Source organism: Typopeltis vanoorti, chromosome 22 (assembly GCF_054136105.1).
Source record: "Typopeltis vanoorti isolate ZY-2024b chromosome 22, IOZ_Tvanoo_1.0, whole genome shotgun sequence".
NCBI classification, from domain to species: domain Eukaryota; kingdom Metazoa; phylum Arthropoda; class Arachnida; order Uropygi; family Thelyphonidae; genus Typopeltis; species Typopeltis vanoorti.
The window spans coordinates 79,719,804-79,745,756 of NC_143570.1; the positions used below are offsets into that span (position 1 = coordinate 79,719,804).

The window sequence follows — 25,953 nt, forward strand, 5'->3', positions numbered from 1 at the left end:
AGAGGAGTGAATCCGGGCCATGTGGCCAAATAGCAAAAACATCATCAACATAGCGAAGCCATATGGTAGGTTTTTGTGGGGCTGAGTTTAAGGCTTTCTCCTCAAACATCTCCATGAAAAAGTTGGCCAAGGGTGGGGAAAGTGGTGAACCCATGGCTGTCCCCTCTATCTGTTTGTAGAATTTTTCCTGCCAAACGAAATAGCCTGAGTTCATTGTAAACTGAAATAGGGCTGAGATATCGGGAGGAAATTTAGCTTGGATTAGCTCTAAGGTTTCTTTGAGAGGGACATTCGTGAATAGGGAGGAGACATCAAAACTGACCATTATGTCATTGTGTTGGAGTGTAAGGTTTTCTATACTGGCTTTGAAGTGGGCTGAGTTTTTTATGTGTGATGGTGTATTGCCAGTATAGTGTGAGAGCGCTTTGGCTAAATGCTTGGCTAGTTTGTAAGTGGGGGAATCAATGCCATCCACTATGGGACGTAATGGCACATTTTCTATGTTGATGATGTTTTTGCTATTTGGCCACATGGCCCGGATTCACTCCTCTCCTTCCTAACACACTTGAACAACCAACACCCTAGAATCAAATTCACCCTGGAAAAAGAGGAAAACAATAACCTCCCCTTCCTAGACACACTAGTCACCCGCCAACCTGATGGAACCTTGGTTTTCTCAGTTTATAGAAAACCCACCCATACTGGCAGATACATCCACCAACAATCCCACCACCCCCCCTCACAACAATATGGAGTTATTAAAACATTATTCAACAGGGCAAAAATAATCTGTTCTAATGATCAAGCCCTAACCTCTGAACTAAATCACATCCGTGACACTTTCTCAGCCAACGGCTACCCCCTCCAAAAAATCCAAAAAATACTTAACCCAGTCATCCACAAGCCACCACCCCCTCCCCCTCACAAAAAAGATTACTCTAAATCCATCACTATTCCCTACATCAGAGGCACCTCAGAAAAAATCAATAAAATCTTAAAAAAACATGACTTGACCACTTGTTACAGACCACATAAAAAACTGGCATCCCTTATCCGCTCTACCAAAGACCAACCACTTCCCCTAGACCTACCTGGTGTATACCAGGTCCCTTGCAGCTGTAAACTGTCCTACTTTGGCCAAACAGGCAGGACAGCAAATATCAGAATCTCAGAACACAAGGATTACATCCGATTCCACCAGTACAGCCACTCTGGGCTTGCAGACCACGCTCTGGATACTCGCCACAGAATAAGATGGAAGAAAGCCACAGTAATACACCGCAGCAAGTTCAAGTATGAAAGACTATTCATGGAATCAGCCTCGGCCCTTAGGAACATGCCAAACCTCAACAAATTTGGATGCATGAAACTGCCCCAAATTTGGGAAACTTTTATCAAAAGAACTTCAGCCCAAAGGCCAAGAACTACCAATATAGCCCGCCAGGGGGCACCATCAGGACTTTAGGAAAACGCTAGCGTCCTAGCCTCAGTCTCATTTGTTGTATTAGTACTTGTGTGCACGTGTCCTTTTAGTAAGTTCCCAAGAAGATGGCAACGTAACGTTCGCCGAAATATCGGAAAGTGTATATTAAAGTTTATTTAATCTATATTTCCAGTATACGCTGTCAATTCCTTAAATATTAGTTATTATTAGTCGAGAAGTTGGAGGATACAGACCTAATCCATCATCACTCGCCGTGACTTGCCAAAAAAAAAAAAAAAAGACATTCCTAAAGGCAGAAGACAGACATTAGGCTGAAGTATACTTACAAGAGCCTTATGCCCAAAATAGAGTACTCTGGAAAGGTGAAAGAAAACTACCGAAGTCTACGGACACTTCCATCCAATCTATTCATAAGTGAACCGAATCATGATGGAATAAATCCCTCCCCTCCCCCCAAAGTCGAAATACAATGACGACATGAGAAAATGTGCAAAGAGGTTAAAGGGATACTGACGATTATTAACGAGACCTGACGTTTCTCTGTAGGGAAGAAGCTAACTGTTAATGAATTTCTTAATTATTTAGAGGATAACAAAAAAAAAAAAAAAGAAAGAAGGCTAAATTTCGAAAGCGAATATGTCTCCTTGTTTTGAATTTTTTTTTTTTTTATATCAGATTAATTTGTCGGGATGGTTGGCTAATAAAAGGGTGCGCTTCCACCCTCTAACTCAATAGCTGTGGTCACTATAAGTTGTACGAAAAGAAAAATGCTAGTTAGATTCGCTTTATTTTCATTCAGTGTTCTAATAGCGTAGCATTCTGGATGAAATAGAACTGGGAATACTCCCAACTGATGGATTTAGCATCAGACTGATGCGGTCATTCGAACATGATAAAAATGTCTGTTTTTGAAGCTTCAAAAATTCAATTCTTAATTTATTTTATTTCTTTGTAAATATTGCAACCTTGAGTTTCAGATTCAGTTTTCTAATTGGAAAAAAAAACCGACATATTCTTTAATTTCGACATATTCACTGTTAAATCAGTGAGTAATCATTCATCTGATTTGTAAATTATCCGCTACAGGCTATAATACTGAATAGTATGAATACCAACAAGTCTTCTTGGTATACTCTCTCCACAGAGATGCGTTTCGTGCGATGTGAGAGCACCACCCAGATTATTGGAGGTCTGAAATGGCTTGAAAAGTTCCATGTTTGGTCTCTAAAAAGAACAGAGTTTCCGAATTATGTAAAAATGAATAGAAATACAAAAATTTATAAATATATAAAATTAAAAAAATCCTTAGCCTATCCACAGTACTAATGTACTACAAGTTTACAACTTCTGGTGGGTGGGAATCACAAAAATATTGTACTAAAAATTTTTCTCTAGAAATAACTCCTGTCCTATATCGTTTACGCAGTCTTTCACAATGATCTGGTGACGGCCACAGCATGGAAGTCCATTTATATGCAACCAATTTTTTTTTTTTTTAAAAAGAAGATAAAACCGGATCTTAGTTTACTTGAAAGTAATCAGTCAACTTCTTCGCCACTTGGATATTCGTCAAATAATCATTGATCATCTGTATGGATTTCGTCGCTCTATTCCCAGCAGATCTCTTCGCCAATATCATCCAATTTTGGACCAAAACCATGAAAGGTTTGAAAAAGCTGATACATTGTTCTTGACATGTCCATAACATTGATCAAGTCTGGTACAAAGCCTACTACCAAACCTTTCGTCTTGTGGCCTGTGGTACACTCTTTGCAATGATTGTCGATTTTCGCTCTGGTCGTTCACCTGGTCTCATGGTAGATGGCGCCCTTCTTCAGAGTTCCTAGTCAATGCAGTGTAATGTTATCGCCCACACTTTTCCTATACATATACGACCTACTCTCACTAACCTCAAATTGTTATTATTACGTAATACCACCATGAAATCAAATCCAAGAAATTCATCGCGGAAGGACACTGTACACGTCACCATCCACCAATATATATAGAGTACTACATACTCTGCCATCTAACGCCCACTGATCGTATTTCTTTTCTATTATTTTAATCACGTGTGTTCTATAGCCGATTTGCCTATATGCGACATGAAAAATCCTGCCACCATATAAGATCAGCTAACTCACAATCAACCGAAAAAAATGCCAATATAAGGTATCCTCTTGTCATGAAGGGCGTCGAATTCGATTTTTTCAATCGAACAGTGCAGTGTTCTGTCATTCTTCACACTGCACTACTGAAGCGCTATTTGGTGTCCACAATGACATCCATAGTTTCGGATAACATTACTATTCACACCTCTTCTTCGTCCGAATAACAAACCTTAAAGGACACAATCGCTCCAAGATTCAAGATTAAACATCTCCCTGCCATTCTTCAGTTGGATGAGGATAACTTTGTAAATTTCAATGCTTTCAAAATACAGTCTTGTTTTATTCGCATAAAAAATGTTACGCTACACCATCCCCTCACCTTTAATAATACACAAGATTCCACACAAGATCAAATTTCTCTTCTTGGATTGATTTACACGTCTAGTCTTTTCTGACATAAGAACATTACATCTATGTCTCCGCCTCCAAAAATGTTTGTAAGCTCAAAACTACGTAGTGTCTCATCTGTGCAACTTCTTGCACTGTATAATAAATCTCAAATTTTCCCAGCCTTAGAATACTGTTCTCATATTTGGCAGCAAAAATCTTATTAAAACGCTTGCCTCTGTCTAGAAGAGGGTAATCCAGTTATTCTTCAACTTTCCTTTAAATTTACAAACACACACTGCTGGTCAACATCTTTTCAATCAACTTCAAACCTAATAAACCAACTTCGTTGTTGGAACAATCTCCTTCAACACCAGTTTAACCAAGAGCAATGATAATATATATATATATATTATTTTTTACCGGATTTTAAGGTCAACAGTCTCCCAAAGGAAATTTTTCTCCAAACTCTTCCAAATTAGCAAGAAGAAAACCAATGATTAAATCTTCGGAAGGAATAAATGAAAAAAAAAAATCTAATAAAAGGATTTCAACATATTCAGTTGTTCTGTAATTGACAGTTCTAAACTTTTCTAGAGTTAATTTTCATGTAAATAGGATTACTTGGCAACCATCCATAATTTAATTATGAGTTAAAAACCGAATTCGCCATTTAAAAAATCGTACAGTTAATTTAAGTATTCCGCGTTCTTTTATCAATCAGAACGACGACGATGACATAGCAAAGGTTGTGCATGCTTAATCTGGCCTTCCTCTGACCACTAATGAAATTTACGATAGAAAATTTACTTTTCTTTGCATTAAAAAAAAACCCAAACAAACAAACTCAGAAAAGATAAATGTAATTTGTGGCAGTCCCACATAAGTGGCATTGCGCACCGCACACTAACTTACACCCTGAATTAATCAAGTAATTTGCTTATAATTTTTTTTCGGTGTGGGTAGTTAAGAAAACATGACAACTGTTATTATCAGTTTCTTTGTGTTAACCATGCACTGCCTCTGCTGGGACGCTGTTAAATAACTCGTTTTAATTTTAGATGTGCATGTCTTATTAGATGATTATTCACCGAAAGACATGAGAAATAAAGTGGAATTTGAAAATCTGACAGTTTACTTTCAGGAATCAAAATTCACACGGGGATTCATTAGCAGATGGTAGGAAATTAAGTCTGAGGGTGAGTGTCACGTGCAGTGCTCCTGAGAGTTTTCATCAACTCATTTATAACTGCAAGCAAGAACTAAATGCAGAATTTTCTCTATGTTTGTTACAATGTGACAATATGTATGTAATTATAGTTAGGAGAAGAAGGTATCACTTAAAAGGTCGTTATACACACGTGCCTACAAGGCACTATGTGAATATAATTTTAGAGCGACTAAATCGTCATTCTAATACTATATTCGAGAGAAATGCGTAATAGGGGACATTGTAATTTTCTACGATACTGAAAGTTTTCGATTAGTTTCCCGGTTGTTTGATGCCTTTAGGTAAACTGATGAAAATTATAGTTTCCCCACATACGAATAAACGCTAATGATATGTATTGTGATCATATGTTTCGACCCTACCTTTCTAGAGAGCGTTTTAAGTGAAAGCAAGTTTAACGGTTGCATATATCCTCCAGGAAGCAATTTTTCTCCTGGAAACTTGGATCTGTCATCTTTCAAAAAAGGAAACCGACCAGAAATACATACAATTAACAGACATAATGCACAAACCTCATGACCTCTCAAACCACATAGTAGCTTGAGCCGTAATTTAAATCATGCCTTTTATTTCCCTATCTTAAATCTATGAAAACAATATATTCTAGTTTCGTAGCTGGTTAAAAGTATTGAAAGGAGCGTGTGGATGTCATAACTGCCCTTACTAATGTGCGTCTGGGCAAGAATGTAGGTCTAAGAAGAAATGAAGTTGTCTTCGAACACTGATAGTGGGAATTCTAAGTTTCAAAAGGCACTATTTTAATTGTATGTATTTTAATAGAGATGGAAAAAGGAACGAATTCGAATCGATAAACCGAAAAAATTGATAATTTTCTTGGACTTATATTGAAAACAAACAAACAAAAAACTTGAATTGGCATTTTATGAAAAAAAAAATCAAAATTTGGACCGGAATGCCAAAGTGTGCAACTAATCAGCTAGTGAAAAGACAATGTCGGTATTGTCACAACGATACCCTGTTTGGGTTTCGAACCAGGGACCTCATCAACCCCACCATCTGCAGTTTGCCACGAATAGCACACCAAAGCAATAAGATGGGTTTTGAGCTGCTGGCGAAATAATGCGAAAAAGTTTACTGAAACAACGTGAAGAAACATAAAGATATAATATTTGTCGTATACAAGAACCATGTTTAATCGGATTTTAATATTTAGAAGCACAGCTAATTTATTTCAAATAAAAATGCGTAATCAATTCATAACAGATATCAAATAATATATAAATAAATAAAGTTATACAAATCTAAAGAACTGGAATCGATAAAAAAACTTGAATTGGAAAACATAATAAAACTAAATTCCGAACCGGATTCCACGAGAATCAATGACTAATCATTCTTCAGGGACCGGAGGTGATAGTGTTTTCTCGTGTTGTAATTGTAAGACTTATTTTTCTATTTCAGTTTAAACTGATATTTTTTATGGATTTCATTTCGGATTTGAGTAATCGAAGCTCGAATCTTTTTTTTCAGTTTCCATCCTTGATTCTGAATCATAATCCGACGCCTCTCTGTAACATAGATGATAGCATCGACGCCCTAGATGCGAGTGTTTTTTGTAAAACCGAGAAAACACACACACACACACACACACACACACACACACACACACACACACACACACACACACACACACACACACACACACACACACACACACACACACACAGTGGAGTAGGATTAAACGTTTCGTTACCGAAAGTGAGGGTCTGGGAAGTCAAAAACCTACTGGCTGTAGGGGATGGGGGTGTCAAATCATACTGCAACACAGATGCTTATAAATGTCTATAGGTGGAAGATGATTTTTCATCCTCCAAAATAAGGTCAATGCTCTGCTTATTGGAGACTTAAATCGGCTTGAAGAAAGTATCGAGTATAGGAGCGACCCAAAAGACTGAAAGCCACATTACTTTGATGTAGCAGACCATTGTCCCAAGTAAAGGAAGGTGAAATGGGATAACCCTATCCAAGAAAAGTTGCACATTAGTATCGTGGATAAGCTGTGAGTATGACAATACAGGAATCCTGTTCCAGAGACAAAATGCGGTCTGTAAACATCACGGTTCCAGGTCTGGAGACCTCTTTTTCAAGCCACTTAAAGGCTTCTATCGGAATGGTGGTCTCCCACTCTAGTTGCGAAAGTCACTTACCGCTTTATTAAATAAGTATTAAGAATGTGAACATATCCTTGAAACCGGTAGTTAGCAACTATGATATTGATGTGTTAGAGAATTTCTTTTAACGAGAAATTACAAAATTTTTCAAGTATGCGTTAGATTTGCTTCGCATGTCTGCAAAAATAGCGTGGTTAAACATAGTGTCATTTATACAAGTTACACTTTTCCTTGTAAATATGTGGATTTTGTTAGAAAAATATGTCTTCGCCTTATAAACAAAACAGCAGTTTATCGTCATGGCTGACTGCTGGAGGAGAGGGTCACTGTGTTAACACCAAGACTAACCCAGATGACGGAAGCGTCACGTCTGTTATTTGTTCTCCGGCTGGTTTATAATTGATAGAGGAAAAGCCTGACATCTCTGTCTGAAAACACTAACCCAGCAGTCCTCTCGAAAAAAGTTCCTGGCATTTCTGAAGGCGCCAAAGTGTCTCAAAATTTGAGTCTGACATTCTCCACAGTTAAACGTTATTTTGTTCTTATTAATGCAGCTGTATTGGACTTAATAACTGACACATTCAAAAATTTGTGTTTTAGGTTGGTTTGCAATCTAACACAGTAATATATTCTGCTAAGGGACAATATATTACATTTAAGATCCTACGATCTTCTTATGTTAGGTCCTTACACACTACCGCAAAACTTAACGAGTCTGAGCTGCCTGAAATAACTGGAACTAAAAACTGTAAAAAGTATACAGGAGAATGTAAAAACACTTTGCGCGTTGTGGTGTTTTATAGAATTCCATATCATGACAAGGCGTAGTAAAGGGCGGAAAATATAATTTGGCCGTAAAGTTATAGAACTATTATATTTGTTTTACTTTCTGCGGATATATTCATATAGCGCAGGATCTCAAATGAAATATAGATGTTTATTTATTAAAGCATCAGGATTTGACCTGATAGAAATCCGATGCTAAGAGGCAATTCTTTGTCTAAATTGTAACAGACGATACCCGAATATTCCGATCAACACGGACAAAAGATGACAAAGTGATTTTCATACGTAGAAGGTAGAACCGAATGATAAATGAATGCCCATTCTCTCTACTAACACGGTAGCATATCATGCTAAGAGGCAATATAAAAGGCAGTTGAAATTCATTGAAATACACATCAAGCAGAAATGTATAATACATATATGTCAGTTATACATTCCACATGAATGATGATGAAGAACGTTTGATTGACAAAGGTGCATATGCTCGGACAAGGAAGCTAAGTATGATTTAGCCTTTCAACAAAAGAGAATGACAAGTTAGCATCTACAACAAGGGTGTGTGTGTGTGTATGTGCGAATAAAATATGCAACAGGCTACTTAAATAAAGTCCTGTTTTATTCACTCAAACACAATATTTAAATGAGAAATTCACCGCAGAATCTTATTTATGCTCGGCTGATATGAATGCATCCAGACAAGAAATATGCGCAACTGCTCGAGATCAACACGATTCCACAGGTTTTACTGGTGTTTAGGCTCTTTCTTTCTTTCTGTCCCTTCCTCCTACCCCAGCCAATCGATGGTCCCTTGATCCTATGACAGTCATTAACTTTGTGTGGTTGGCGTCTTGCAGGCTGACTAGCTGGGTGTCTTTCTCTACGTCTCGCTCTTCGCGGAGACAGACAAGCACTGATACCGATAGATCTGCCAACACAACCGCAGACCGTAAAGGCTAGTAGGGAGTGCAGCCGTCTAGCACTTGTCATATAAATGTCTTTTTTTAAAGAAAAATGTCTCAAGAAAATCTCATCTCCAAGAGCTGTTCTTTAATATTTCTTATTTATATATTTCTGCTCTCAAAGCTGCACAATTTAGTTCTCTCCATATAACAAAGACAAAGCCCTTCCTGATTGCAACTAATAAATAAACAAATAAAATAAAAACGAATACGTTTCTTTATAATGCACACAGAAATAAAACCAATTTGCAACTTAATTTTGAATAAAATTATCTTTCGTGTCAGTATGTGCTTGTGACAGTTAAACTAGTTCTTCAAATATCTTCGTTAACTTTCAATGACATGCGAAGTCTCTAAATGATGCACAAACTTTGCAGTTTCTCAATACAGTGTAAAGAAACACGCCAACAGACTTGATAGAATATTCAAAACAAACACTACTCAAATACTTCCTTCCAAAATATATTAAAAAACAGAATACAACCTTTTTTTGGGAACCAGTAAAGAAATGTTGAGAATTTTGGCTCTTCAACAGAAATTGTTAGTAAACAAAAGAAAAATGAATGATATTTACAGACCCGATTATCTTTTATCCTCCAAAATTTGTGATTCTCTAAAAACTGTACTTAATTTCTTAGCTCATTGTAATATTTTTCATAATTATTACACGCCATAGGGGCTATATATACTATTTTTAATGACATTTTTAAATTGAAATATCTAAAAAAACATATCAGTACAATAGATTTTTTATCAGTGATAAATCTATATACTCTGTGATGCAGTTTTGTAATATTCGCAAATATTTTAAAATTTAGATGCAAAACTGGATATCTTGTTGAACGAGATTTTAAACTCAGGAGCTAAAAACAGCTAAATATCAGTATTTGGAAAAGGAACAGAATTTGTACCGAAGTTGGATAGCATCTGATTAAAAATCTCAGGAAAATTCTCCTTTTATTTGCATTTGGAAGACGATTCCTTAAATAATGATTAAGTTTTCATCCAAATTAGGGACTTTTATATATTAATCCATTGCTATCACATTCTAGTTTGATACAAAATGAATTCATTACAGACCACTTCACATGCATAGAAATAATTCAAGGAAAAGTAATCTTCTTAAAGAATGCAGAATCTTATATTTAGCATATATTTGATTAAAAAAGAAACATTAAATACTGCTGTTGAGAAGACAGTATTCGAACAGAAAATAGTGACCTTAATATACTTTCATTACGAGAGAAAGAAAAAAAAAAAGTTCGAGATTTTCGTTATCCATGTAATATCTTATTTTTTTATGAATCTTATGAATATTTCTTTCCGTACAACGCTTAAATCTACAAAAATTGGCTTCCTCGGCATCACTTAAAATGGCAATATTATCAAACAGATAAAAGATTATACTGCCCGATACACCAGTTTAGTTTCCCTTTGCATGCAAACTTTATTTTATTAGAAAGAAATGTAATAAACCCAGCTAGGCTTCATAATTCCTTAAAAAATAAAATAAAAATATAACCGATTCGCAAAAGAAAGACAGATAAATTTAATAACTGCAGGAAATAGTATTTGGCAAATGTTGGTATGAGCACTGGATCAAAACATGGCATCTACAGTATGGACAAGTGAAAAATAAAAGTTGCTGTATATCATGTGCAACTTACTACTGTCTTATTTAATTGTATTATTCTGACTTGATTTTAAGATTGACACAGAATGTTTATTTCATGTTAATGTGAATTGTCAATCAACAATTTGTGCTGCAATTCAATACAAATGACGTTGCTACACTTTGTCAGCATGTGTTATTTTAAGAAGTAAAATAACACATACTGACAAATGCATTATTTATTATTGCAGAAAGCGACCAGAAATGCTCATTATAATGAAAATAAGGAAGCCTTACACTCCTTAAGTTACAATCGAAAAACACGTGGATATAACCGTGAAATACAGGAAATACCTTGTGCATACAAAACACTAAGAATAAAACTTCTAGTTAATATACGACACTCATTACACAGGGCTTTTACTGTATATATATATATATCCTCGCATTTGAGAGTTCAGTATTCTCTATAAGCTCACACAACAGTGAACATACGTGTGGCCAAGATCTGTTTTATTTTAAACAACTCAATGCTAGTAAGTCATCTGCAGAAGAAGCATTTCTGTGCCGGAGTATTTAAAGAAAATAAAAAATTTTAAGTATTACTTTTCTGAAGAGAATTTATTTTCTAAGATGAAACCTGGCTTCAAAATCTTTTTTAACTTTACACGTTACATTCACTTCAGTGTATATAAAGGATTATTTCGTAAAGTTCATGGCATTTGCCACTACAGATGGACTAATGTCTCCACGTGGAGGATTGAGATGACAACAATAAAAGCCACAGTCCAGGAAATTTGGATCCATAGCTTGGAACTAGGATTATAATTTTTCTAACTTCTCCAATGCGAATAGTGAAGTAGAATAACACATAAACAAGTGTGAGACCACCACCTTGCTTATTGGAGTCCTGACAGTTTTAAGAAAGTACTATGCTTTGTCTCTAAAGCAGTATCCCCCGAATTATCTAACTTTCTGTCTAAGATTTTATTGCGAGTGAGTGACACACACACACACACACACACACACACACACACAGCAACAGGTTAATCGAAATACCAGCGTCTGACACATTGTTGTGAAACGGTTATGAAAAGATTAAATACATTACAACATTATAAGCTTTTTATTCCGAAAAACTCAATTTTTTATAAAACACAGGCCTAATATTAATAATGAGCAGGCATCCAGGCCGAACTAATATTTGCGAATAGAGAGTAAACCGATGCAGATATGTGATTTCAGTGTACACAACAAAAACACGTCACTAAGGTAATCCCAAAGCGCACAGCTTAGAACAAATATATCACATGAATAAAACGATACGTTTATAAAGTGGTCGTGTTTGGAAGTTTGATTATAAATAAGGGTTTTCGAAAAAAACAGCCAGTGCGGTACGATTGATGGCCAGCCAGTTAAGATGGAAGCGTTCAGTGGATATTTCGCAATGAGTTAAAAACAGATTGCAATTCATCTTCATCTCGCGGCCCACTACGACTAAACTCAGCGACCTAATTACAAGCAGCTAAAACTACCTCCTCCCACACATGGCCTGACACATAGTCTAGAATATTTGCGCAATTCTGTCTTATTTTTCACAAGGTCACCTCCATATGTTTCATGATTTAAGAACTTGAAAATTTTGTAGGACTTCCTCAACGTTCACGTGGTGGAGTTCATTGTCACTACCTTTCCTCAATAAAAAAATATCGTGCACTGTTTAAAAGTGCTAAATAGTCAGTCATAAGTCATCTTGACAAATGGAATGATTAATAATTCCACCAATCAGAAATACCAAGTAAGACGCCAATGTGCAGTTGGAAAACATTCTCTATTTCATCATATTTAATGCAAAAGTATGCACGGACACCCAATACGATGGCGCTACTGATTCATGAGTTTGCCTCATGATTCAGATATGCGAGTTCTGCTCCTTAAGTGGTGGAAAGAGAAATATTACACTGCAACTATTATGCACATTTTTGAAAAGGAACATATTTTATGACGACATTCCAATGATCAAATTGAGTTCCTTCATTAATATTGAAGAACTACGATCACTATTTTCAATGACTTACCGAAAACTGACACGTTTGGCACGAGACTGAGGAACATCCGTAACTGAGCTGATATGACAAACGTGTCTTGGATGGAAAGTTTCTGGACTTACATGTAGGCAAGGGGAATGAGAAAGCTTTCAATGCATTATTCAAGTGAGGTCGAATTAAATGGTCTCAGAGGGAGGTGGAGGACTTCTAAACACATATTAAATGACAAAAATTATCGTGCGAACGACTTATGGTCGAAGTTTCCTCAGTAGTAATTTAAAACAATCAGCCTTCTGTGCACAGTCAAACTAACCTCGTGTGGGAGGAGTTATGCTTGTATATCCAGTTGCTAGAGACATACCCAACAGTTACTACTGCCAGCGTTGCTTTTCTCATATTGTTGCCTTAATGTGTTGTCTTCGCACCGATGGAAGTCGAACCCGGGTCTTTTCGGCCAGTTGTTTCGGCAGATCTTTGGTCAGTTGTCGCTGCAGCCTGCACAACGATAGCGGCAATAACGACCAATGCGAAAAAAGATGCATGAATACTTCGGCATAGCAATAACGTAGATGGTTCTGGCAGTCTTTTTATATTTTATGACTGTAATAACGTGCTCTTTACAATCGCCGAGAGCTAGATGAAACGCTTATGGGAGTATTTTTTTAACCGTATACTGAACAACGACAAAATATTCAGAAAACAGCTTAATGTGCAATAATTATCTATATTTACTCTAATCCGATTTCGATTAATATTTCAGTGTACAGTATACTGGAAATATTTTGTTGAAGCCCGGTTCCTGTGGCCTTGAATAGCGAATTGCCATTTCATAATGCTGATGTAAGTGGATTGCACAAAAACCAAGACCAGGATCTTCTAAGTAGAGATTTCTCTCTCTCTCTCTCTCTCTCTCTCTCTCTCTCTCTCTCTCTTTACGAATTATGGAAAACTAGTAAATATTTATCTAAGAATAGAATAGCAGGATAGAGAAAATGTTACTTAAACACATATCTTAGGACACAGAGATCAATAACCTTGAGCTCTACAGCCGCATAAGACTAAGTAATATATAGCTTCTTATATTAATAATACGCATAATAACACATTATTAATTCTGATTTGGCAGAATAAAATGTACTTAAATGTAAACTGCAATAATAAAATGTTAACAGCAAATATTGCTCAAATGCCAACAAAATTGCTTCCTGCCAACAAAACACACAAACTACTAACCAGATATGATTGGCTAGTCAACAAATGACATTTGGCGCCATCTTTTGCTCTAATCAGCCAAACCCGTGTGTGTGTGTGTGTGTGTGTGTGTGTGTGTGTGTGTGTGTGTGTGTGTGTGTGTGTGTGTGTGTGTGTAATTGAAAGTTAACCTATGTATACTGAAAGTCATCTTTTTAATAATTTAAGGGAGTATGATCAATCTCGGAAAGATATGGTCCGGTTAGAATTGTGCGCGATGCTAATGAGATTGTGTGTGTTTTCATCGGCCAATGTCTGTTTTGAGGGATGAACAAACACCGTCCATTTTTGTACGAGACCAGTTAAATTACCTTCAAATGAAAATCGTTTCCTCCATCTCAGATTGAATTCGAATCCAGATCTTTTCAATCGAAAGATTAATGTCGCATCGCTCTATAGTATACAAGCACTCATCGTGACAGAATTTTTGTGAACAATGATACATGCGAACTGCGAATATAGAAATTTTAATAATAAAAATACAGATATCTTTAGTTGATGACATGTTGCTAGAGGCGCAAGAGAAAAAAGAATAAGAAAAAATATCCACTGAGAGAAGAAGATAGCAAGTAAAAATGGAAAGAAAAAAACGAAGAAACTTTTCAAAAAAAAAAGTCGCTATTAAGGTTTACATAAAAGAGAATGTTTCTATTACTTCTACGAAATCTAGTATTAATAATATTAGCTTGTATATATTCATCAAACTAACAGTCATCCACTGCTGAGTAATAGTTTGATCTCAAATATCAGTTTTGGTTGCACAAAGGTAAATTCAGTAATATTTCGTGAAAAACAGAGAAATATCATTGTTGTCTTAATATTAAAATTACTCTGTTACTCATATAATTTCCTACTTCCTGCTTAAAGTACATTTATATGCATGAATGTCTTTTAAACAGGAAATTATGTAAAGGCATAGTTTCCCTTTCCTTGCAGATGATATCAAACATAATGATTTACTAGGAATTACATTTTAGAAGTCACATGATATTTTAAGTATAAAATCGCGCAGGAAATTCATTTTTAGAATCCTTCAACTATCCGCCTATTAATTTTCTCATTAAAACAGCTTTTTTTTTCCCTAAAAAGAAATCAAATTAAAATATCACATAGGACTGCAGTTATTTCATCAAATTTTCGGTAACTGCTGGTGGGAGTAATCGCTTAAGATGAATAAAATAAATAAATAAGTCCAAAGAGAAACCTGAAGTGACATGTCTGTCTGACACTAAAGCTTCGGGTACTACTTGTCATCATCGGTAACTGCGTTGATTCATCCTTGGGTGTAACTGCGACGTCCTCCTCTTTCGCAAAATGGAACAGTCATAGAAGGGATGCTTCTATTGAAATATCCTGCTTTAAAACACTTCGGAATAAACAAATATATTGAATAATCCTTCTCCTTCATTCTTCACACGTAAAATATGCACACCAGCTCAGAATATAAACATCTGATTAGGAAAGAAAAAAAAAAAAAGATTAAGATACTGTGAATACAGCAACACTGTTTACATTTTCCCCGAAACATCTGCCAGAGGTATTCTCCTTCAAGGAGGTTCACTTCTTGAAGTGACCAGTCTAATGTTCCCGCCCTTTTTCTCTTTGTATGCAAAGGGATTAGGGATCGTCATAAATCTCACTTTGGAGAGAAGTGAAGGGAGGATATCTGGCTTTGGTGAGAGAATGCCATAAATTCATGATATTAAATGAGTCACTGTGTGAGAGAGAGAGAGAGAGAGAGAGAGAGAGATCTAAATATTGGAAACATATTACCTAATCGGAATCAGTCTTTAAGCTTCTCACATAGTGTAGTTATAAATTATGTCTAAGAACTTGATGAAAACTTAATCGCTACTTTTTTTTTTTTTGGAATTAAATTAAGTGGCGATCGCAATTTTCGCATCATTGTCTGCCATTCAAGATTTACTCCAGCATATGCGCATCTATCGAGGATATAATCGATGTATCGATCCATATCAGTAAACAGCTATTCGCACGAAACATCCAGTGACATTCGCCATATACCTAATTATAAAACTCGCAATAAGGTGAACATTTGTTAGCAAACTGCACTGCTCCCTCCCACCCCTTGTTGCAGTCTAATTATAGCAATAATATTGTGCCGTCGCTTCCCTTACCTTGGCTGCTACAATCCATCTTGAAAACTTTCACTACGACGTCAGAGCTGAGCGTGCAGAGCTGTTAGGGCTAACTGTCAGTCCGTCACCGAGGTCACCTTCTCACCAGGCTTGGTTACGAGCTCAGTTCTTCAATTTGGTTTCTTCTTCAGAGTTATGAGATTGGCATTCTGCTGACGACCGATGCTAACGTAGCCGAGTATACATGAGTCTTTAGCCGCGTAGCGATCAGATGATAGGGCGGTCTAACCTAAAAGCGCCATTTACCGGTGCGGATAGCGAAGACAAATGCATCGGGCGACTGCCACACACCACGGTTTAGTGTCTGCTTTTGACACATTCAGAATTTTAAGGGAGGGATCTGACCGGTACAGCGGCCACTGGCCATGTTGAGCAGTCTTCTTGACCAGATCGTGTCAACAGCTACAAGACTTCTGCGCAGTCGCTGTAAATAGTTCCACATGCGCATGCTACTGCCAGGACAATCTGGGCCACACTCTCTAAACAAGCATTTTTGACTGGCTCACAGGGAAGTCCGACAACAGAGAGGGTAACGTCTTTAGTCCGGATGAGTGAATTATCTGGATGATATGTTGAATGTTGTCGACTGTAATGAACCTCAAAAGCCTCGCGTCATTGGCATCTAATGTTTTATTCATGTTTATTGAACAATGCAAAATATGGACAACTGACAGCTCTCATAAAGATAAAACTTATCAGAAATACATGATAAATCAAAGAGAATAATACCATCCCTTAAGCACTTATTAAATAAGGAACAGTTGGGAACCTAATCAGTTCTTCTTGCTTTCCCTCCAGTTACATTTTCACTATCGAGTTCTTGCATCCATAACTGATAATTCAATCGCAGCAGTAAAAGAAAATACAACTGCTGGATAATGAACTTTTTCCCCCTTTTATTTTTCGTTCAATTATTCAATGAAATCAACGGAAGGAAAATATTTCTTAGTTGAACAAATTTTATCTAATGTAGCTTCTTTTGTTACATGGCAATTACTTACAAAAAAAAAAAAAAAGAGAGAGAGAGAGAGAGAGAGAAATGATGATGACGAGCTGTTTTCGTTCTTTTGTTCCGAAACTCTCTCTCTCTCAGATATCAATGAGTGTGGGGTGACTTTTTCTTTGTAGGTGAACGCATGCAGGTACGCTAACTATCAAAATATGGGTTAATTCAAACATGAATATTGGTATTTGATATTCAGCTCAGCCCTAAGGTGCAAGAACTGTTTATTCTTTATTATTACTATTTGGCATCTCAGGACTCATCGCGGACACCATTACACATGATTATCCGCGACAGAACTTCATTAATTTCATTCATACGTAGTTCGAGAGAAAGGGTGTCACAACAAGAATGTCTGCATTTACGTCTCCGCCTCCATGCAGTCAAATATCTGTAGCATTTAAGGTGAGTCATCTGGGAACCCAGAAGAAAATCCCAAATGTAATGAAGATCGAAGTGACTGGTAATTTTACTGTCTAGACTCTAGACATAACATTTAAATCAAGTCGGTAATGTACTTTCCAAATTATTTATCCATGGGTGTTTCGAATTCAAATCCAACTCTCTCTCTCATTCGTGTGTGTTTTCAAATATTTCGACACTGAAGCTACACCAATCATTTGATTGGCGTAGAAGATACCTTTACTACTCCTAACTGTGTATCTATAAAATAAACAGCCAAAAGGCTTATTATATTAATGGAAACAAACAAAAAAAAAAACATTTACAGTATGAAAAACAACAAAAAAAATTTTTTTTGAGAAGTTTTGGACTACTCAAAATTAAGTCTTTAATTTAATCGTTAAGTTAAAATTAATTCATTATTTTAATGAATGATTTATTTTTAAAATTAACCATTCAAAACGAATCGTGATTTTATTTAAATTCGGAGGGCATAGCCAAGTCAAAGTTCCCAAAGTGATCCTCCAATGCATTTCAAAATTCTCGCCTTAGTGAAAGTCATAAGAAAAAAATCACTGAAATTTATTACTAACTAAATTATTAAAGAACACATCGAGGAAATCGCACTAAGTCTAATAACGAGTGTTAAACACAGATAACCAGAAAATAATTTAGAACTTGTCTTTAACAATAAAATAAACCCACCAAAATCAAATGCGTCTAGATAATTAAAATAGCATTTAAGTTCTTCTCTGTTAATGTTGTATTACAGAAAGCTTGGCGTCGTAGTAGGGAAGAAGATGCCAAACATTTTTTGACCAATAACTGACAAGACTGAAAAAATTGGCTGGCTACTCGTGGTCTAGACACACGAGCTATATAAATACAGCAGGGTGCACTTCTGTATTCCAACGATACGACAAATACGTGTGTGTGTGTGTGTGTGTGCGTGCGCGCTTCTTTTCTGGAAGATCTGTATTTTCAATTCTGATTTGAAATATGGATGAATTACAATATCAATGCTTTTTTTTTTCTCCCTTTTTGTGACTTACGAGACAAATTCCATAATCCATGTAAACCATAAAAATCAATCACTGAATCATTTGTTAACAGCGCAGACATATATAAGATATTTCAATTATATTTTCGGTCTTTTTCGTCGTATTTATTCGCAAATCACAAATTGCATTTACGAATTTAAGACCAGAAATATCTCTAGTTGTATCACAAAGAATAGTCTCGTAACACAAATGAGAAATCAACAAATATCCAGTTCGATTACTTCCCCCCCCCCCTCATTTAAATCATGATAATCATCGCACAAATTTACAGGACTCAGCAGTGCTCAGAATATTCTCTACGCTGAACTTAACCGGGCAAGGCATTTTCTGCACTGTGAGATTTACTTGTAACAAACGGTATTCTTACACCAATGCCGCCTAAGGTTAAATTACTAATGGTTTACTTTGTTTTTTCCTCTTTAATAACAAGCATTAACTGTGCTAGAAACCAAACAAAAATTTGCAAGACGTTACAATTTTAGAGGAAGGAAATAGCATTAAAAAATAAATTAAAATTGTCTAGTATTGATTCTTTAGCAAATGAATGCCATTTACCACTTGGTGAAAATTCCAAGAGATCTACACTGAAATTAAAGTTCTAAAATGTCCTTTTTTTGAATACAAAATAATGGAGAAAAACATCAGTTTTGAAAACCTGATTTTGTGTAAATCTGCATTTTTCCCCCTGCAGTGATTACACAATAGCTTTGCGTGAGCATTTACTGCATTTCTATCAACAAACTTAATTTACAAGAACAATTTACGATTCTTTTTTTGAAAACAAGCATTTGAAGATTTTAAACATAAACATTTAATTCAAGTTGTTTATAATCAGCTTCGTGCAATCTTCTTTACAATTAAAGAGGTTTAATTAAGTCGATCGATGACACACACGTACACGAGAGAGAGAGAGAGAGAGAAGTATTTTGCTCGCAAATTCGAATGAAATTATCTTTAGAAACTTGACTAGTATCAATCAACCATTTGTATGTCCCTACTTTGAATTACCTTTTTCTTTCTTTCTGCCCAGTTCGCTAACCTTCATTGGACTTACTAAGTAGATACATTCATACTGAAAGAAGTACTATTATTCAAATTTGATTTCGCTGGGTGGTTGGCTAAGTTGACAGAAACAACTGCAAGCTGTGAGGAGGTTATATCTGCCAGACAATTACAAGTATTCTCTGACTACTTTTTTGTTTTGCTATATAAGACTAGCTTACTCAACTTCATTTCGAAAGTTGTTTACAAATGTTCTTCGCATCGCACCCAGCACAATTTAGAGTGTGTCTAACTAAAAGAAGGAATGTGTTGTATTGGCTCTCTTGAGAATCACCTAACAACACATTTTATGCGTTGTTAGCTGATTCTCATTACTTATATATTCAAGCTGTTCACGGCCATTAAAATAAACATCTTTTGTTTCCCTAGTCTGAAAGCATGAGAATGGATTTTCACGACGGTGGCCATAATGAACAGTTTACCGAGCAATGAACTTGTATCTTATGGGTGTAGATAAGAAGTTCGTGGAGTTTATCATATACAAATACTAACGTGCGATATTCTACGATGGGGAACAACAGTCACTCTCCTTACATCGCCAAATACAAGCACTCTTGTAACACACTGCTATTGGTCAGGGTTCAATACGAAATCATTATGCGCAGCTGGTATCAGTTCATACATTCCTGGCAATATTTTCCAGAAATTCCCGTTTTCGATGTTATCGCCGAATTCAAAGGCGATTCTAAACTTCTGTTATCAGTTGAAAGGATATGCTAATTACAGATATCTTAAAATCAACAACGTAGAAAAGCGAGGAAAATATCTTTTCTGACACAATATTCTGGTGATAACTCTCCCGTGGAGAATTAATTACTGTTCCTTCCTGCATGGCTTATTTTATGACATCTGTCTGAGCTATCTCTGTGGTATTCGACGCGTGATAAAATGAAGAAAGAGACCTTGACACACGTCTCTTGTTAAACATAATTTTGATTCCAATTCCGTCAAGAAAGCGTGGATCTTTACCGAACATTTACAGTCGAGTGCGAGTTAACAAGTTAAGGTAAGAGATTAGAGAATTTTTCGCTCCTAAAGACATTCCGAACTGGATGACCATGCAGATGATAAATCTAACACACTGACAAATCCTGGATTTCTTTGTTCTCTCTCTCTCTCTCTCTCTCTCTCTCTCTCTCACACACACACACACACACACACACACACACATTTTCTTTATTAGTAGTATTAATCAGTGTTAATAATTTATTTTGAAATATGAAATATAAATTATAATAATTAAGTCGGCCTGTGTTCCATTTTCGAAATTAAGCAAGAATAAGCAGAAGGCACTTTTTGCAAAATTAAAAAATGCGACAAAGCAAAATGGCCGTGGTAAATATCACTTCGTTCATAAAATAACACCTGAACTGGGATATGTTATAATCAAAAGTTTAGCCTGTCATTGCTGATTAAGATAATAATGGATACAATGAATGTTTGGGTTGACTTCATTAGAACTGAAATCAGTATGAACACAAAGGAAGAGACATTCTTTTAATTACGCACATGCAGTAATGAAGATGTATTTAATAAACAATAACAACACAAAAGTTTTATATATTCGATGTAGTTAAAAATAATACGAATATTGTGAAATTGACAATTCTTATAAAATCGGTGACAAAATGCCAGAAGTATGCATATTAAGGGTCGGGAAAAAAAAATCTACTGATATCTTTGGAGAGAAGATGGAACAACAATTAGTAAATATAACTGAAACAATTCTGCAGAAAATTTTTACTGAAAACTGTGCATAATAATAATGGTGAGGTTTTTAATATGCAATTAATAATTTGCACACACAAAAAAGAGACATTATTTGTATAATAGAAAATATATGTATCTTTCGTTTTTCAAAGATATTATTATAATTATAATCAAAGTTGCAGTCTGGGTGTTGCTGAATGGAGTTACGCGGACTGGTGGCGGTGGTGGGGAGTTTTTAGGAGAAAATGAATTGGGAAAATTTCTGGCAAAAAAAAGTTACATAGCGTCTTCAGAGGAAGGGGAAAAGGAATTCACAATAACAGGAAAACAAACACAGAAAAAAGCTTCCGCATTGTTTGTACTCGTGCGCATAATACACTCAAAACTTTCGCTTTTAATTTCCTTGTGATCATCCTCAGATTATCCGTGGACGATCACGAAATGTATCTTAACATGACCTTGATTTTTCGTATTTGTTGTTGCAATTAGCGCGTATCTGAAACCGAAACAGGAAGTGCTTATTTGTTACAATAAGTGTTCCTTCAATGTATTCTAAACATTTTAATTAGAAATTCTGCTTTTAATATATATTTCTTTTCAATTTTCTGCTCTTTTATATCCCATTATTTTTCATACAGTGATTCGCGAAAACCAAATATAAAACTTGTGCGTTCAATTTAAAAAATTTTTTTTTAAAATTTTTAAATTTTTTGCTATTAAGCAAGCATTTCTATTTGCTTACTTTAAAAGAATGATTACACTTATGAACATAAACATGAGGCAAGAGAACTAATCCTTAATGAACACTTAACGTTAACTCTAGGCTTTAGATCCCGTATTAATTTAATTTTAAAAAAGATTTCGTTTAGCGATATCAGGGATATAATGATAATTTAAACAGCATTATTTAAATCATTATTAATGCCTTAAACGACTGTTTATGCTATTGATATCAGAATAACGTTTTGTTAGCGTATTACAAAGGTAGAGATTAATTATTTCACATAAGATATTAAGAAATGTATTACAAGCTAACATTATAGGATAATGCAGTTAATATCTGACGCGTGTCCTTTTTTTTTTTTGCGACTTTATTTTGAATTCTAGTTTCACGAAACCGCAAAAGTTCATTTATTAACAGAATAATTGCTACAGTAAACAGAGTAAAGAAATTTAAACTTTTAAATGGCATGGTTTGTTTTTTTGGTCTAGGTTTATATTTGAAAAAAAAAAAAAAAAAAACTTAATAGTACTAACGTTGAATTACCATCGTTTTTTTTTTTTTTTAAATGTACGGTTTCTAAATGACTTTTATTTTATAATGACCAAGAGTACAATTGCACACACGGAAATTGGTGTTTCATTAATCTCTGTGATTTCAAACCGTGAAAGATAACAAAGGAAATTGGCAATGACAAGCGTAGACGGAAAATACGCTCACGCGAATAGCTGATTCAGTAATCAAGGGAAAAAAAGTCGTTTACAATACGACTGAACGATTTTTAAATAAGCAACGAATCCCAGAGGACTTCATTTTCTTTACACTGCATATCGGCACTCTGGAGCTTTATCAACTGATCGTCGAGAGAGAGAGAGATTGAAAGGAGAACAATTATTATTATTCGCATTTACTGATATGAAGACAATACTATAAGCATATTTTAAGGCGATAAATAAGTTCTGAATAGCTAAAAGTAATTCGAATAACGAACTGGCATTTCAATGACTGAAAGACTACATCAGAACTAGGGAGCTTAGTTATGTGTTGTCAAATGCATAACTAAGTTTTGAGGGGCAAATGTAAAGTGTAAGTGCACCAAATGGACAACAAATAGCGAGCGGTGGCAGCATGTACATGCTTAATGTAATTTCAGTGAAAGGCAGATGGAAATCTTTTTAACCCGACAGCGGAGCTTAGATATGAGAAGATCTTTCATTTTATCTAGATACAATGAAAGAGACTGTGGGTGGTAAAACAATGAAAGGGCTAAATAAATTATAGAACCCTGCTGGGTGGCAGAAATAAATCAATAATGATACTGAAAGGAAGTGTGTCACACACTGTTTGAAAGATAAGTCACAAGATAGAGGCCATAAGCATAAGGAAAAACTCAGCTAATTCCATCATATAAAGTATTTAAAAATTAAGATAACAAAAAAAAGATATATTTTAATTTCGCAAATGGATTAAATTTATTTTAGCAGTATTAAGGAATTAACCGATACTTCCTTATATAACAGCTTTCTCTGTCTCATACACAACAAGAACAACAACAACAACAGAAATAAGAATAGATGGTTAGCTATGGAAGATCAGACTTTCATTAGGCATTATCTCAATACATTTATGTTATGTATGTTATTTATTTATAACTTCTGTCAGCATTGCCAATAAGCTTCATTATTTTTATTTTATTAATAGTTTTTTATGATTTCAAATGTATTAATAAAACCACCTGTTAGAAATGGGTTTGACTATTCGTTTTTCTGTATATATTCTCTCGCTGGGTGGTTTTTAAAAATATTTCGTTTAGGCAAATAAAGGTTGCAGCGATTTTAATTTTGGCTTTACCAACACGATTTAAAGTCGATGTTAGCACAATCTGTAACGCCTTGCTGTGCCAATGACAACTCATGGGTTGTCATTGGCACAGCATTTAACACAGAAAATTATGTTTAATATTTGGAATTGTTATGAAAATTTCTAGTAACTTATAGTCAATTAATTTTCGCTTAAAATGGACCATCCAAACCAGAATTAGGCACACCGCATATCTGCGTGTTGTGACTAATTCTGGCCGATCACAATTTTATACACTCACAAGCAAAGTATTCCGTATACACTCATGAACAGTCATGATGTTTTGGCACACTAGTACTGTGTTGGGCCTCCTCTGATAACCACTTGCACCTGCCTTGACATTGATTCCACTAGACTAGTATTTCTCAAAGTGTGGTACGCGTACCCCCGAGGGTACGCGAAAGGTCTTCAGGGGGTACGTGGCAATTTTTGGCTATACATCATTAATGGATGGAATCATTATTAAGAAAAAATTATTATTTTAAACGTATATATTTCTCAATAAATTATATATTATGCATGAATTCTCCTACTCAAATTGCGAGTTACTATCGCCACGACGTTCATGTCTTGGCGTCACTATAGTGAAGATGCAAGAAAAACAAGTAGTTTTATTGTATCATTGAATAAGATACAAAGCCATTTCCAGTCTGTGTACTATATTTCTTAACAAATAGTGCAATTAGAGACAACTGGAATAAAAACAGCACTAACTAATGAATCACATGTCCCCTCCCACAGAAATTGCTGTATAGACTCAAGCAAAGCCATATGTGGCACCGGCAACATATGGTTTTGCTTGACACCACCCCGTCGTGAGCGTGTTAAAGCTAAGAAATATAAAGTGAATGTGTTTCAGATATTATGGAATTAGGTTGAAGAGAATTATCATTTCAACTCAGCTGTTGGCTTGCCTTTGTCTTTGGTTAGTGCGAACTTTTGTTAATACCGCACCAATCATATGCACTTCTTCATAACTGCTCTATCTCTACTGGCCTACCATTGCTGTCTGTTTCGCGGTCTGCTTTTATTTCTCATTAGTAATTTGTGACGGATTGTTCATTACATATCTCAAGTCTTGTAAATTACTGGTAATTTTTGCTTGAAATAATCGGAAAGAAGATGAAGCTATTTGGGTAGATGACTTTGACGTGCACACAAGGATACTTTCTCGATGCCAATAGTAGCGATAGCGAATAGGAGCTTCTTGTAAGTTACACCGTTTTCAGTTTTTTTCTGAAAACTTTAATTTCCGAAAATTCCCGCATATATCTCGCACCACGATTTTTTAGCTTTAATTTTGGGAAAGAAGTGCGAGTTATATTCGAGTAAATACGGTAATTTTTTTTTCCCCTTTCAAATTCTTAAGTATGGATCATTGGTTAAAGACTGGATTTCTAAAACGCACAAAAGAGCGCAATATAGCAGATACAAGTAGCTGTAAGCAACAAGAAAATATTGATATTGTATCTGGATCAAATGAAATTGATAAGGGTGTGTCGTCTGACATCTCTAGAGAACCAACTAGGAAGAAGATGAAAAATCTTCGTAAGTATGATATGAATTACTTGAAATGTGGATTTTCATGGACGGAGAATGAAATTAACCTATTCCAAAGTTTTTTCTATTAAAAATAAATTATATTTTTTTGGTAAATGAACATATAAATTCAAATAAAATAGATATTTACAATGAAATATACTTTATTTATTTATTTATTATTATTTTGATAAGGGGGGACTTGGTAATAATGAAAATTTAAGAAGGGGTACTCGGATATCTGAAGTTTGAGAAACACTACACTAGATCAAGGAAGGTGTCCTGGGTTATTCTGGAGAACTGGAGAGAATAATGTCTCGGAGGTCAGCGACCGAGCGAGGCGCTGGAGTCGACGGATGTATGCTGCACTCCACATGATCCCATAAATGTTTAATGGAATACAAGTCAGGAGAAATTAGCGGCCAGGGAAGCACGTGGAGTGTTTGGATATGCTATTCGAATACGACTGCTGCAC

At 35.4% G+C, this 25,953-nt stretch overlaps 1 protein-coding gene across 3 annotated transcripts in view; it reads right to left on the bottom strand.

The window, feature by feature from the left end:
- LOC150094511 (uncharacterized) overlaps positions 1–25,953 on the bottom strand; it is a 632,643-nt gene that overhangs the window by 242,501 nt on the left and 364,189 nt on the right. Inside the window, exon 1 of one of the 3 annotated variants that reach the window (XM_090412027.1) lies at positions 16,100–16,502. The exons of the other annotated variants lie outside the window; for them this stretch is intronic. The gene's annotated coding sequence lies outside the window, so the exon portion shown is untranslated. Of the gene's footprint in view, positions 1–16,099; positions 16,503–25,953 lie in introns of those variants that run through there. 3 annotated transcript variants of the gene reach the window in all.